The sequence below is a fragment of the Sus scrofa genome, chromosome 3 (assembly GCF_054392235.1).
Source record: "Sus scrofa isolate SSC_HxYL_T2T_F1_AM1 chromosome 3, Sscrofa_HxYL_maternal_Yorkshire_Landrace_v2.0, whole genome shotgun sequence".
NCBI classification, from domain to species: Eukaryota; Metazoa; Chordata; class Mammalia; order Artiodactyla; family Suidae; genus Sus; species Sus scrofa.
In genome coordinates this window covers 82,553,299-82,567,296 of record NC_139385.1, presented here as the reverse complement: position 1 = coordinate 82,567,296, position 13,998 = coordinate 82,553,299, and the positions used below count along the sequence as shown (strand labels likewise).

The following is a 13,998-nucleotide window of genomic DNA, read 5'->3' as shown; positions in this document are numbered from 1 at the left end:
CCATTAATTCCAGCATCCTGACAGCAAGGAAACTGTACTAATTCGACCTGAAATTTATTCCCATGAGCCGCGCTGGGCTTCAGAGTATTTGTTTTGTGAATGGACAAACAACTTGCAAAGGAGGAGGGAGTGGGGGAGAGAAAAAAGTTTTTCCTCTCAACACAATAAAATCTTCAGCTGTGAGACTCTTTTCAGTTCCGAAGCTATTTATATTTTAGATTGCTGAAGGAATTTTCTAATTTCACGCCTGTCACCTCATTCCCCAAGCATTTATCAAAAATATTCCCTGCCACATCATTAATTATTCCCTCACTGATTATTTGTATTATCTCATGAGTGCATTATTGCCAACACACACACACACACACACACACACACACACACACACACACACACACACACCAGCCGCAGAGGCCGCCCCAATCCAGGATCCAATGCTTGGCTCTTGAGTGAAGGAATGTTTGCAGATATGAAACGACCCATCTAAATAAATCTCACGGCAAAAACTTAGGAAGCATTTGTCATGTCCATCCTAAACATCCAAACATCCTAAACATCCGAAGTGTGCTCTTTGTTCTTGACTTCTACTTCTACTCCCCTCTCAAAAATTCTTTTTTATCTTCCCTCTATCCCCATTTAGTCTTAGGTCAAAGAAATCAAATGAATGCTATTTGCAATTTACAGTAGCGCCTTGGGTACATGCTCAGTTTATGACTCTGGCCTCTACATCATTACAAGAAGACAACTGCACAGGACTATAGGGACAGATACTAGAAATAGTGAAGAATGTCAAGTTTTATTGTTCCTAAGCCCTGCTTCTTATGAAATAAAAAGGTCTCGTTGAAGCCCCTACATACATACAATATACACACATCTGCGTGCGCACGCGTGCGCGCGCGCACACACACACACACACACACACACACACACACACAGAAAATTCAAAAGTTACTATGCCTTGAATTTTCTCTGTGAAGCCAAAGTGTGACAGGCATTTAACGTCAACTCCTATTCACTTCAAAAACAACGCCAGTATCTGCTCGAATCAAATATGGAAAGAATGTTTTCCTTTCACTTATATTTTTCTCCAGGAATGAATTTAAGAAATTACAGAAAATTAGTATCATAGTTTTCTTTTGAAATTAAATAAAATCCATCAAGATATTTATGTGCATATAAGTCTGGAAAATTACTTCAAATAACTAGTAGCTGGATACATTTAAATGATGATTTCAGAACAATGATGGTAATTTCTGTTCTTTAAAAATATTTTCCATCTAGGAAATGTCTAATTGGTTTTCATAAAATCCCTGCCCGACTTTAAAAAAGAATGTAAACAAGTTAAGTTCCAGGAAATAGAAAAACACTGTGTGAAATGAAATTTAAAACAGTTTCTAAAACGAATTATGTAGCACAAATGTGTTATATATAACTATAATATAAAATATTCTTAGTTTAGAGATAAAGATAACTAATAAACAGGAGATAAACTATACAGAATGATTAGCACACTAAGTTTCTATTTGCTTTAGAAAGAAAATTTATATGCAATTTATAAATTAATTCTACCATATAAATAGCCCAAATGATTAAAGTTTTAAAAGAGTAAAATTCTAAAACTGTACAAACACATGAGGAAGGCCATGTTAACAGAAGCTCAACATAATCCATCCTTCATATCTTACAATAGCCATTATCTGCAATAATCTTGCATACAGCAGCTGTTCAATCAGATGTACAACTTTCCCATTCTATGCTCCCGTAGAATGCAGTTCTTTGAAATTGTAGCCACAGCCACTGTTTTTGACAGCCTTGACTGTCAGTTAGCTTAAGAAAGCTTCCTATGTCTGCTCATTTCATGCAAGATTGGTAGATTATCACTATTGCTCGTGTATGACATAAGGATATGCTGCATCACTGGAAGTACCGAAGCCCCCTGTGTCAGTAGAAACCCTACGTGAGTCAAGACACAGCAACTATCAAGGTGTTCCGCTGCCCTAGACATGTTCAGCTCAACAGAGTTGCTCTATGATACACAGTTTGAATGCTTGAGAGCTGGCTACACATCCTCGAATTTCCTTACTGGGCACGCTCCCTGGGGCTGACATGATGCTGATGAAACCACTCAGGAATCTCGACGTGATACATATGTAGTCAGTCTTACTTTCAGACCTCATTTTATGACACACTGACTCTTCCAGGTTCCCAAAGGACAGGGCAGCCTTTTAGATTTGTTTTTCCTTTTATAAATCAGGGGATCGAAGAATGACAATTATATCAGGGGTGACAAGGTAACTAGATTAACTTCTCTCTATAACTTACAGAAACATCTAATTAATATATACCTAATTTCATATATTTTTCCATATTGTTTTATGTATGTAACTCTTGTCTTCTCATGTACACAGCAAAGTCCTGAGGGATAACAAAAGAGTATATGTCCAACAAGTGCTTATATATAAATTTATAGAAATAACAAGATTCATTAATTACACATACTCTTTACTGCCAATGAAAATCTTTGGAGTCCAGTGGTAAGGTGTCCTTAACAGGAGTATCAGTAATTAAGCTTTAGGAATGTATGAGCACAATGATCAAGGAGATGAGCCTTGGGATCATAAAAATCAGAGTTTTGAGCTCCAGTTACTAGCTCTACAGGCATGTGCAAACTACTTAATCTCCTTAAAGCTTCAATGCCTTTATACTGAGGATAACTATATTCCTTTTTTTTGTTTGTTTGTTTTTGTTTTTGTTTTTGTCTTTTGTCTTTTGTTTTTTTTTAGGGCCATACCTGCGGCATAAGGAGGTTCCCAGGCTAGGGGTCGGATCGGAGCTGTAGCTGCCAGACTACACCACAGGATCTGAGCCACGTCTACACCACAGCCACAGCAACACCAGATCCGAGCCGCATCTGTAACTACACCACAGCTCATGGCAACGCCAAATCCTTAACCCACTGAGCAAGGCCAGGGATCGAACCCGCAACATCATGGATACTAGTTGGGTTGGTTAACTGAGCAACGACAGGAACTCCCCATATATTTTTTAGTGTTGCTATGAGGATTAAATGAAATAACATACATAAAATAGTTGGCAGAGTGCCTGGCATATCATAATTAATTATCATTACAGTTAGTAATGATTGTGTGATTAGTCATGGTTTTTTGTGAGAATATGTATTTCTCTGTGAAGAAGGTTGTTTCATAGCTTTCATTGAATTCTTAGAGGGTTGGTGACCAAACAAAGCTTAAGGAACACTGTTCTATATCCAGGACAAAACATCAGAAAAAATTCAGCTACCATTCAGTGATGAGTTAGTGAGTTGCAAATTTATTTATAAGCAAATATTTTAAGTGCTTAGTGCTTAATATACTAATTGCTAATATATTAGCTACAGGACAGTAATTTTCACTGGTATTTCTTCAGAAAATGAATAAATGCATTAAATAGATCTTCTAAAATTTTGTGACATATCCTTAAAGATATGCCTGTTCTCATAGAGTCAATTTTTTACATATAAGAAAACTGTCAACAGCATAAGAAAGTGAATATTTAAAAAAAAATACAATTTGTATTTAGTCTGACTTCAACTATATAAAATATGTATAGAAAACATGACAGTAAGCACTCATTTATTTCATAATGTTAACTGGAGTTGTTAAAGACTACAAAATATTTTGCTCTTCTCTATAATTTATAAACTTTTAAAATGAGTACAGATCACTTTCATAATCAGAAAAAAGGAAATAGAAGAACCTACTTACACACCTCAAAAATTTTTAGTGGTATTTTCAGTAGTGACAAGAGATACAAGTTGTTCAAAATTTAGCATTACAGGCAACTGGGATTGATCTGCACGCCTATATTCTCAGAGGCTGCTTGACAGAGAGGAAGAAAACTACCCATGGGAGGGGGACAAGAAGCCTCCAGTCTGCCGTAATAGGCTGATACACATGCAAATTGATTGCATGTACACATAAGAAGCTTTTCTTCAGAATCATGAATAAAAAATTGCCTTCTCTCCTTTGACATCATAAAAAGGAGGACATACATGCACTAGTGGCCAAGTGGAATGAATGGACATATGAGATAACAATGAAAAGTCCCTTTCCAGGTCTCTGGATTCCAAGATCCGTAGGAGATTTTCAGTCTCTCAGAGGCTTAAGCCGGTGCCAGAGTTTCCAAAGGAGTTTGGCAGAGTGACGCCCTGCCTCACAAGAATATCAAGGTGCTTGTTCCACTTAACACAGAACCAAAACCTACCTTCGACTATCTTGTGTTACTTGGGGAGTGAGGCAAGGTTCCGATGAGGCTGGCAAGAAAGTTTCCTCTTGGAAAACTTGTTCAGCATAGCAGAGCCCTTGACCAGCATCAAGCCGTCCTTCAGAGAGCTCAGCTCTCCCCAGCAGCTCTTCCCTGCCTTTGTCCAATCACAGTATGGACTCTCAAGAGGTGAAGCTGGCATCAGGGCCTGACTCTAAGATCTAATTTGCAAATGTGCAAAATCTTTTAATGGGAGCTCCCATCGTGGTGCAACGGAAAGGTTTTAATGGGAGCGCCCATCATGGTGCAATGGAAAGATTTCGGGTTTGACCCCAGCCTTGTTCAGTGGGTTAAGGATCTGGCATTGCTGTGAGCTGTGGTGTAGGTGGCAGATGCAGCTCGGGTCTGATGTTGCTGTGGTGCAGGCCAGCAGCTGTGGCTCTAATTGGACCCCTAGCCTGGGAACCTCCATATGCCACGGGTGCGGTCCTAAAAAAAAAATAATAATCTTTCAACTATAGCCTTTGGAATGGAAAGCACTGGGAACTATGTCTGGTCACTTGTTTTTTTTTTTTTTTAGTATGTTTTAAGTGCTTTTCTTTTTTTTCTTTTTTTTCTTTTTTTTTTATTTTCCCACTGTACAGCAAGGGGGTCAGGTTATCCTTAGATGTATACATTGCAGTTACAGTTTTGTCTGGTCACTTGTGATGGAGCATGATAATGTGAGAAAAAAGAATGTATACATGTATGTGTGATTGGGTCACCCTGCTATGCAGCAGAAAATTGACAGAACACTGTAAATCAGCTATAATGGAAAAAATAAAAATCATTATTAAAAAACAACGAAAAGGAGGTGTACAAGGCATATTGTTAAGTGAAGGTACAAACTGGGAAAGAAAATCACTGAAAAAACCCTTACTTTACTTAACAAATATCCAACAATCCTTCACATTCTCATATGCCCTTAAATCTATGAAGTGTGGCAATCATTTTCAAAGCAACATTAGTTTCTCAAAAATATCTCATAGGCTTACATTTCTAATAATCTTCATATTATAACAAAATGAAATTACCAAAGTAGAAAAATGGAGGATTCCACTAATTTCAATATGCTTTTTAGACTTCTTGAAGGCTGATCTTAAAATTAGCTGTTACTTAGAGGGGAGAGAGAAAAATGTTTAAATAAAAACTATTTGTTACATTCACATTTGGTTGAGAAAAACAAAATATACATTTTATAAAGAACACAGGATCCTGATTAGAATGAAATGGGAGAGTCAGAGGTAGAAGAGGCTTTGAGGAGCCAAAATAACTGCCTCACAGCCAAAAGAAAAGTACTCTAGTTTTACAGAGTTCAAGGCCTCCAGAGAGAGCAGAGGGAAGGAAATTAAAATCAGAAAGGATAAACCTTAAGACGTTATAGATGAGGTTGGCTAGTAAAGACATGGAAGCGCTTAACCTATGCTTTTTTTTTTTTTTGGGGGGGCAGCGGGCACTTCTACGTGCATGCAGAGTTGCCAGGATACAGGACTTTTAAGTTTTAACACCAGCATGGACAAAAAAATGTTGCCTGCCAATTTGGTAAACAATGAACATTGCCTACCATCGAGCCACCAGCCACTGCAGCCATACTATATACAGTGCACCCTGAGGGGATTTCAGGATGAAGAAAAACAGAGTACTGGCCCTAGATGGTTAAAATGTATATCAAAGGAACCACTTCTATAAGCCCAGACTTTTGCACCTTCCCATAAATAGCCAAACACTAAAATCATTCGAGATGTTTACTTTTTGTGATTACCTGTAATCCTTTGACGTTTGACTCTCTGTGTTTTTGTTTTTTGGCTTTTTCCCCAGTAAAATTCCTTTATATTTGGCCCCTCCCTTACCCCTTTGGAACAGTTCTACCTGAGAGGCTATCTCCCTGGCTATCATCCTCAGTAAGACCACCAAATAAAACATAACTCTCAAAAAAAAAAAAAAAAAAAGACTGCCTTAGTCTGTAATCTGTATAACTAGACTGAACATTTGAGAATTTATCAAAAGGAAGTTGTGGGAAACAGAATATAAAAGTAATTCTTCTGAATCTTTGCAAATGGTCCACAGAACAAGAATAATTTTCAAAGGAAGATGAACAAGGTAACATTTATTTCAGAAAATCAAAACTAGTACAATATCTGCCAAATGGGTAAAAGAGCAGTTTTTAGAGGAGAAGACAATTTGTTCAAGTAAAAAAACTGACAAGGCAGTGGGCAAAATGTTATCCAAAGGTCCCTGGTTAGCATCATGTACTCCCAGGAAAGTTCCAGGTCAGACAATCGACGAGATGGCATCACCAGCTTTCAATGAATGGACTGGGTTTGGTTTGGCCAAAATGTCAGGTGAGAAAGAAAACTCAGGACTCTGGAGTCCAAAGTATGTTGGGTTCTTGTTTTTAATCTTCAGATCATGTCAGGTCACATGGAATTTTTGTGGGATTACAAAAATAAGAGTTGCTGTTGCTGTATTAACATAATGGTTTCCTGGTATCTGGGTCCCTGGAGCAACAGATAAGGAGTGCTAGCCTACGAAGTGTGGCCCTGGGGAAGCTAACGCCTTCTTGCATCACTTCACAGTGGCTTCACTAAGCTAATTACAGAGAAGAGTTGATGGACTCCATAGGGACTCCACTCAAGGCCCTGCTGGTCAGAGAACGGTAGACCAGAACATAAGGAAATACGCACCAAGGAGAGAACTATCAAAGAGACGGGGAGGTGGGGAGGTCTGGTGGGAGGGAAAAGCTCCTTGGAGATTCAACTGACTACACATGTATAAATGTGCTTGTATGAACATGTGATCTTGAAAAACAGCCACCTTTAAATATCTAGGGTATAATTCTGTGATGTAAATTATTCTTTGCTTTTACATATTTTATTTTATTTATTTTTATTTTTTCTGCTGTACAGCATGGGGACCAAGTTACATATTTTAAATAAGTGCCTCACTAGATCTCCTAACTCCAGAAGGGCAGAAAAAGTAACATATTCTGAGTTTCCACGAAAGAAATATGACTAGAACTGAAAATAACAAAGTCTAGTGGCAATACCAAACGAGCACTCTAAAAAGATTTATAAATTGTTCTCGAAGTTTAATTTTTTAAGTTCAATTCCCCTAGCTCCTTTTTGCTCTGAAAGACAACTGAACCCTAGGACAGCCAGACATGGCTTTTAAATTAATAAGGGATTAATTCCCTATAAATGAAGAAATGGCCAGAAGCATCACTTTCATGATGCTGCTGAGTAAACAGGCCAATCAACCTCCACCTGAAAGTCCCTTAAACTGTACCATTGAGAGGAAATGAGGATTCAGGCATTGGTAGTGACTGGTATCAATGATGGCACACATTTCCCTAAAGAGAAGAGCTGTCCTGTGTGGAATAAACCTAGAAAACTGGAGAAGCTGATTTCTCTGTTTTGCCTAACATATCTAACAAGAGGAAAATCCATAAGCAGTTTAATGAAGTTAACTGTATCTAGAAAAGTAAACTAGAAGACAATTCTATTTAAGATTTAAAAGATGATGTAAGTTCCTATCATATCATGGAGGCCAGGAGGGCACTGGGTGCCTTTATAGAAATAAAGTGCTCTTCTTTATTTAAGGGAATAATATGCTAAATGATGGATAATAATTCTTTGGCTGTATTTATTAAATTAAACAGAGGGTCTTTGGCACTGCAGAGGAAGAAGGGTTAAGGAAAGTCAAGACCATGACAAGTGACGGAACAATGTCATCTACATGGCATTAGACTTTCTCTTAATAGTCCACTGAAATAGAACTGCCAAAAAATAGCACAAGATGTCCTAGGACTCAAGTCTACAACCTAGAATCCTAAAGCCGAAAGGAACATTTGTAACTACTGAGGATTTTTACAGATGAAAAAATTAAGGCCAAACAAGGTAAGTCAGTGAACCAGTCAAAATCTAATCCCATTTCAATATGCATCCCCCACCTAGAATTTCTGAAAGCAAATATTCACTTTACATGTTCCTTATATACATATTAAATATCTTTTTTTTGGAGAATAATAAAATCATGAAGCTATATAGATCTGTGTAAAGTAAAAATTTTCCTCTAAAGTTCCCAGATGCTTCATGATTTTGCAAAATAATGTCCAATTTCACAATTGATCTCTTAAAACTATGGTGAAAAGAAGCCTCCCCCAGTTAGCAATCAATAGTGCTTTTGTGTGTAATCTCTAAGAAAGCTGAGGATCTCTCATAAAAGGGGTGGGTTTCCTGAGAGATGAGAAAGACTGGTGTACCAAAGTAGAAATTTTATATCCTTGATTTTTTACTATGCTTTTACGGACTTAATCATATCCATGTGTTTGTTCAGCCCTGATTATTTTGTTGTATGAACATATACTCAGAGCTATAGCTAGCTGAAATTTACGTTGAGAAGGATTCTGTAGGGCATTTAACACAACAGAGAAAAATCAATTCTCTAGAAAAGCATTATCCAAATAGAAATATAAGCCACACATGTACTTTTAGAATTTTTAGTAGACACATTACAAGAACAAGAAAAATTCAATTTAAAATTAATAACAATATACCTTGTGTGACCCACTTATCTAAAAAATTTTAATTTCAATATGAAATTAATAGTCTAAAATTATTCATGAGGCTTTTTTCAAAATCTAGTATGGACTCTTAGGTCTTACAGTACAGCTCATTTCTGAGCTGCATGCTGCATTTCAAATCCTCTAATAGCTGCCTGTGGTGGTAACTATAGTTATTTGGACAGTACAGTTTTAGATGATGTTGATTGTAAAGAATAAAAACTCAAATGAAAGGAATGATTTCAGGCTTTGAAATGACAAAGAGAGAGCACTCCCTAATTTATAGCAAGAGGAATTCTATTTTTACATTGGCTATGAAATTAGGATTGAAGTAAACGTCCCTGATACTACACAATGTCTTCTATTCAGCTTGTATTTTAAAAATATGTCACCCTCTGAGAGAGCTATATACTTTATATATTATTCACCATGCCTGTCAGTAAATTTTTATATTACATCTCTATTAATTTTTATGCTAAGAGTAATCTTACCTTTCTTCTCTTCATCCCACTTTCCTTATACCTAATTTATTAAATTTTTTAAGGATGGTTATTTTATTTTATTTTATTTATTTTTTCCTTTTTAGGGCTGCACCCATGGCATACGTAGGTTCCCCAGGCTAGGGGTTGAATTGGAGCTGTAGCCGCTGGCCTACACCACAGCCACAGCAACGTGGGATCTGAGCCACCTCTGTGACCTACACCACAGCTCACGGCAATGGTGGATCCTTAACCTACTCAGCAAGGCCAGGATCAAACCTGCATCCTCATGGATCCTTGCCAGGCTCGTTAACCGCCGAACCATGAAGGGAACTCCTAATTTATTAATTTTTTTCAACATATCCTGCTGAAAATAGTCTTGAATCATTTTTGGAAAATATTAGGGTATAATTTTTTTTTTTTTAAATAATGATAGTTGAGCAGCTTATGTTTCTGGACAGAGCTCTTTGGCTCCTAGTTTCCCCAGTGAGTGATGACAGTAGCAATCCTGATTCGTAAAATGTTTTATAAGTATACAATATAAAACAAACACTGACTCATTAGAAGGAAAAGCATCAAAGCACTGTCAGAGCTCCTCGACAGGGTGGAGGTATGTCATATTAAACTATGAAAAATGCTGAAAGTCAGAGAAATGATTATGGTAGGTTCCACATGGGATGTTTCCCAAGTTGATTTTTCTCTTTAAAAAGTTAATTGTAATTCTTTCTAAACTGAAAAAAATAGATAGTTAATGTTTCTCTGGTATATATTTCATGGACAGTCTCACAATTTGCCAGGAAAACTGTCTCATAGTCTCAGCTGACTGATGTCCACAGAAAATGAGAGTATATCATTAGCTAAGGTTACTGGGATTACAATCCTTTCTAGAATTTACTTTTGTGACCTTGGGCCATTCATGTACATTTTTAGTGACAGTTGTCTCCTCTGCAAAATGAGGGTGAAAATATTTCACTTGCTTAAAGCTATGGGACTGAATCAAACAGACTCTTGAGGTCCATTCTATAACAAAGGATGTATTTGGTCTTTGGTCCCAGCTCCTGGCGTAGATACTACCTTTCAAATACCCTTGAAAGTTCCTAAGCAGTAGGAAAGTTCCTGAGCAATTCATAATGAGCTTCTTTTGACTACATCTAAATTTACACTATGGAGATGATGACCCTTGTGGGCCCTTAGGTAGTTTTCAAGGAGGAGCTGGACAGGCAAGAAAGACCAAGCCTGTGACTAGAGGGTTGGAACTTTAAGCCCCACCCCAACCTCCAGGGAGGGGAGGGGATGGTGACTGACTTCAATCGTGTGGCCAATTATTTATTCAATCATGCCTATGTAATGAAATCCCATATAAAAACTCTGGACACTGAAGCTCAGTGGATCTTCCTGACTGGTCAACATGCTGATGTGCAGGAAGGTTGACACATCTGGGTTCCATAAGGAGAGGACATGGAAACTGTTCTGGTCCTCCTTCCCAGGATCCTGTCCCAAGCATCTTTTCCATTTGGCTGTTCCTGAGATGCACCCTTTAAAATAAAACTGTAACCATTTTTACATGATGATTTATACAAAAGTGCAGGGTTTTCAGTGAGCTATGTGTGTTTTTCTAGTGAACTGCTGAACTGAAAGCAGGTGTGGTGAGCCTCAAATCTGTAGTCAGCTAGGAAGAAGTGCAGTGGCTTGGGGACACCTGAGACTTGGGGTTGATGTCTGAAGAGAGGCAGTCTCCTGGGACTGACCCCTTAACTTGTGAAGTGTGCACTAACTCCAGGTAGATAGTGTTAGAATTGGATTTTCCAATTGGTGTTGTAAAACTGCTGTTGGAACATAAGGTCCAACCCAGATCAAGCACAATACAACTTGATTCCATTTTAATATTTAGGTTATAGCCAGATGTGTCCCAGCATAATTAATGTGATAATTACTGGAATTGGATACAATAATAATATGCATTTTTTTTTGCTTACATGGCCAATTCTTCAATGAATCAAAAATTTAAAAACATTAAAGCAAGTCTTCATTATGAGAGATCATTTTCAATATGGCAAAATTAAAAAGTTCTGCATATCTTACCCAGAGAAATATATCATTTTCTATAGTTTCTAGCTTTGCTTCATGTAACTGTTGCAGTATTAGTTGGAAAAATTTTCTGTCAAAGTGGAACTATAAGATATTAAAACAACGGTCCAACCCCCACTTAAATGTTTGCGTTAGATCAATATGAACACAAATACTGGCCTGCCATTATGGTTACAGAGACTAATGAATTTATTTTCAGAGGTCAAGATCTAAACTTAGGCTCCATCTTAGTAAAGAACATAAACTTTGCCACTAATAGTTCAATTTGTGTGTTTTCCCTCTTTCTTTTTTTCCCCCTAAAACAAACAAAGGCAAAACAAAGAAAGGAGAAGAGAATCTCTGTTAGTGAAACCTAAGACCCTAGACTGGTTGTTACTAGATCAAGGAATAGACTGCAGCCACAACAAGAACACTAGAGGAAGCATTAGGCATTTTAACTCCTAGGCCTCAGCAAGAGAGGGGGAGATTAGTGTTTTAAGAGAATTTAGGTTAGTTGGAGTAAATGGAAATGAAAGTAATTGTTTCTTATGGTACATAAGCAACTTCTTTCCATGATAAACCGGTGCTGTTAAAGGAATATCTTAACTGCTAGGAAGTATAGGAGATAAATAAGCATTCAAATATTAAAAGCTCTCCTATCTTGAAAATGGTGTCTTTAAACTGTTCAAAGGCCCTCAAAAGTGCTTTTCTACAGGAGAGTAGAGAAATTCATTCTTTGCCCTGGTTAATTGCCTGGGCAGGAGCTGATGCTACACCTTGTTTCCATCCACTGACAGGCAGACAGCTGACAAAGTGATTCCTGTGAGTCAGAGGGGAAGGGCAGGACTTAAGCCATCTGACTGCTAAGATTTGGTGGAAAACTGAGGAGACTTGAATTTCTTCAGAAAGGCACATCATTCAAGAAGAGAGAGCAGAGAAAGATGGAAGAGAATGATTGCTAGGCAAATTTTACTGATACCTACAAAGAAATTAGAATTATTTTTCTTTTATTCTTGGTTACATTATAGAAAATATTTGGTGTTATTTACAATTAAACAGTCCCCATTATTAGGCTTAACATTGGCAACATAAAGAAAGTAATCACAAATTCTCAGAGGCAATGACATAAACAGTCCCTTCTTTCTTCTCTTTCCATGTTGATTTCTGAAAGAGTCCTTTACAAGCATTGATTCAGCTTCTTTATCTTCCATTCATTCCTCAACTCTCTGCAATGTGCCCCATTACCCCACTTTCTCTAAAAGTCCCCTCTCTAAAATCTGCTTTGGGTCTACTAACATTGATTCTATCTCCATCATCTTCTCCCGGCCACCCCACTTCATTTCACCCTATTCCTCAGCGATAATGAACTTGTTTAGGTCCCTAATATGCCATGTTCTTTATTTCCTCCCAGAATTTATATAAACACTTGCCTTTATCAGCACACCCTTCCCAGTCTACCTCATCCTACTTGAATGGCTAACTACGAGCATGTAGTCCAATTGGATATCCTAGTCCAACCAGTCACACATAACAAATGACTAAAAAATTTTGAAAGAGATTAAGTGCACCGTCCAATTCACAGCTACTTCATGATCAAACAAAGGCACAGACTTCAATTCACCCACTCAAGTGCACATTATCCCACCAGTGACCCTACCTTACCTACTTCTCTTCCCAGGAAAGGAGTAGAAAACAGAGTTAAAACACAAATCAACCACCATTATAGAACATTATGGAGTAGGACTTAAAAAATTCTGTACACTGACTCACAAGTGTTTGAAACTTTAGCTTTTCTAAATGGAAGTGTTGGCAGTGATATCTTCCTCACATTTTCTAAATTTCAATCTGAGAAACATGAAATTGGGAATGCTAAGGGGATTTTGTGGTTTCTCTCTCTCATACACACAAACACATACGCACATGTAAGATAAAGGAAGAAAGGATAAATTTCTAAAATTCATAATTTCTAGATAGGTGGTTTAATTAAAATGACAGAACTCAAATCAGAATCTGTCAAATGCCAAAATGCTAGAGTAGGTAATAATGGAAAGGAATGAAATTTTCTCTTTTAAAGTATTTTATAAAAGTTAGGACTTTAATCAATTTTTTGAGATGTATAAGATACTATCCCACCTAAAGGCAGTGTATGGGTTAGAATGTTACAGGAACTTCTTGTAGGCCTGAAAGTTTGTCAGCTTTCAACAATTAAAATAATTTTTAAATAGACATGGAATTTGATATGATTTCCTGGTTTACACCCTATAAAATGGCCCAATTAAAATAAACAGTTTGTTGGCTTCAGCCCCAAAGACATGAAGTGAGGGCCAAAGAAAATATAAACTGTAAAAAAAAAAAAAAAAAATAGCAAGAGCAGTGAATACATCAGAGATTCTTGGGAGATTCTGACTTACGACAAACATTAGGATTTTAGCCTACGTGAGTAGAAGAGAGTTGCAAATGGCTGGAAGGAATGAGGCAACAATGCTAAAGAAATAATTTTCAGCTGAGGTGATGTTTCTAGCTAGTTGATATAGCAGAAAGAGATGGCCGTACATTGCCCTTGGGCTAATGGTAAGGCAAAGACAAGTT

General features: G+C 37.3%; 1 protein-coding gene and 1 long non-coding RNA gene across 3 annotated transcripts in view; both read right to left on the bottom strand.

Annotated features, from left to right (window-relative positions):
* Positions 1-13,998, bottom strand: part of EXOC6B (exocyst complex component 6B) — a 607,614-nt gene that overhangs the window by 150,304 nt on the left and 443,312 nt on the right. The window lies entirely within an intron of this gene.
* Positions 7,172-10,249, bottom strand: LOC146404733 (uncharacterized). The gene is made up of 2 exons (XR_014841698.1): positions 9,561-10,249; positions 7,172-9,514 (listed from the first exon to the last, which is right to left on the bottom strand). It is a non-coding gene; the product is annotated as an uncharacterized LOC146404733 (long non-coding RNA).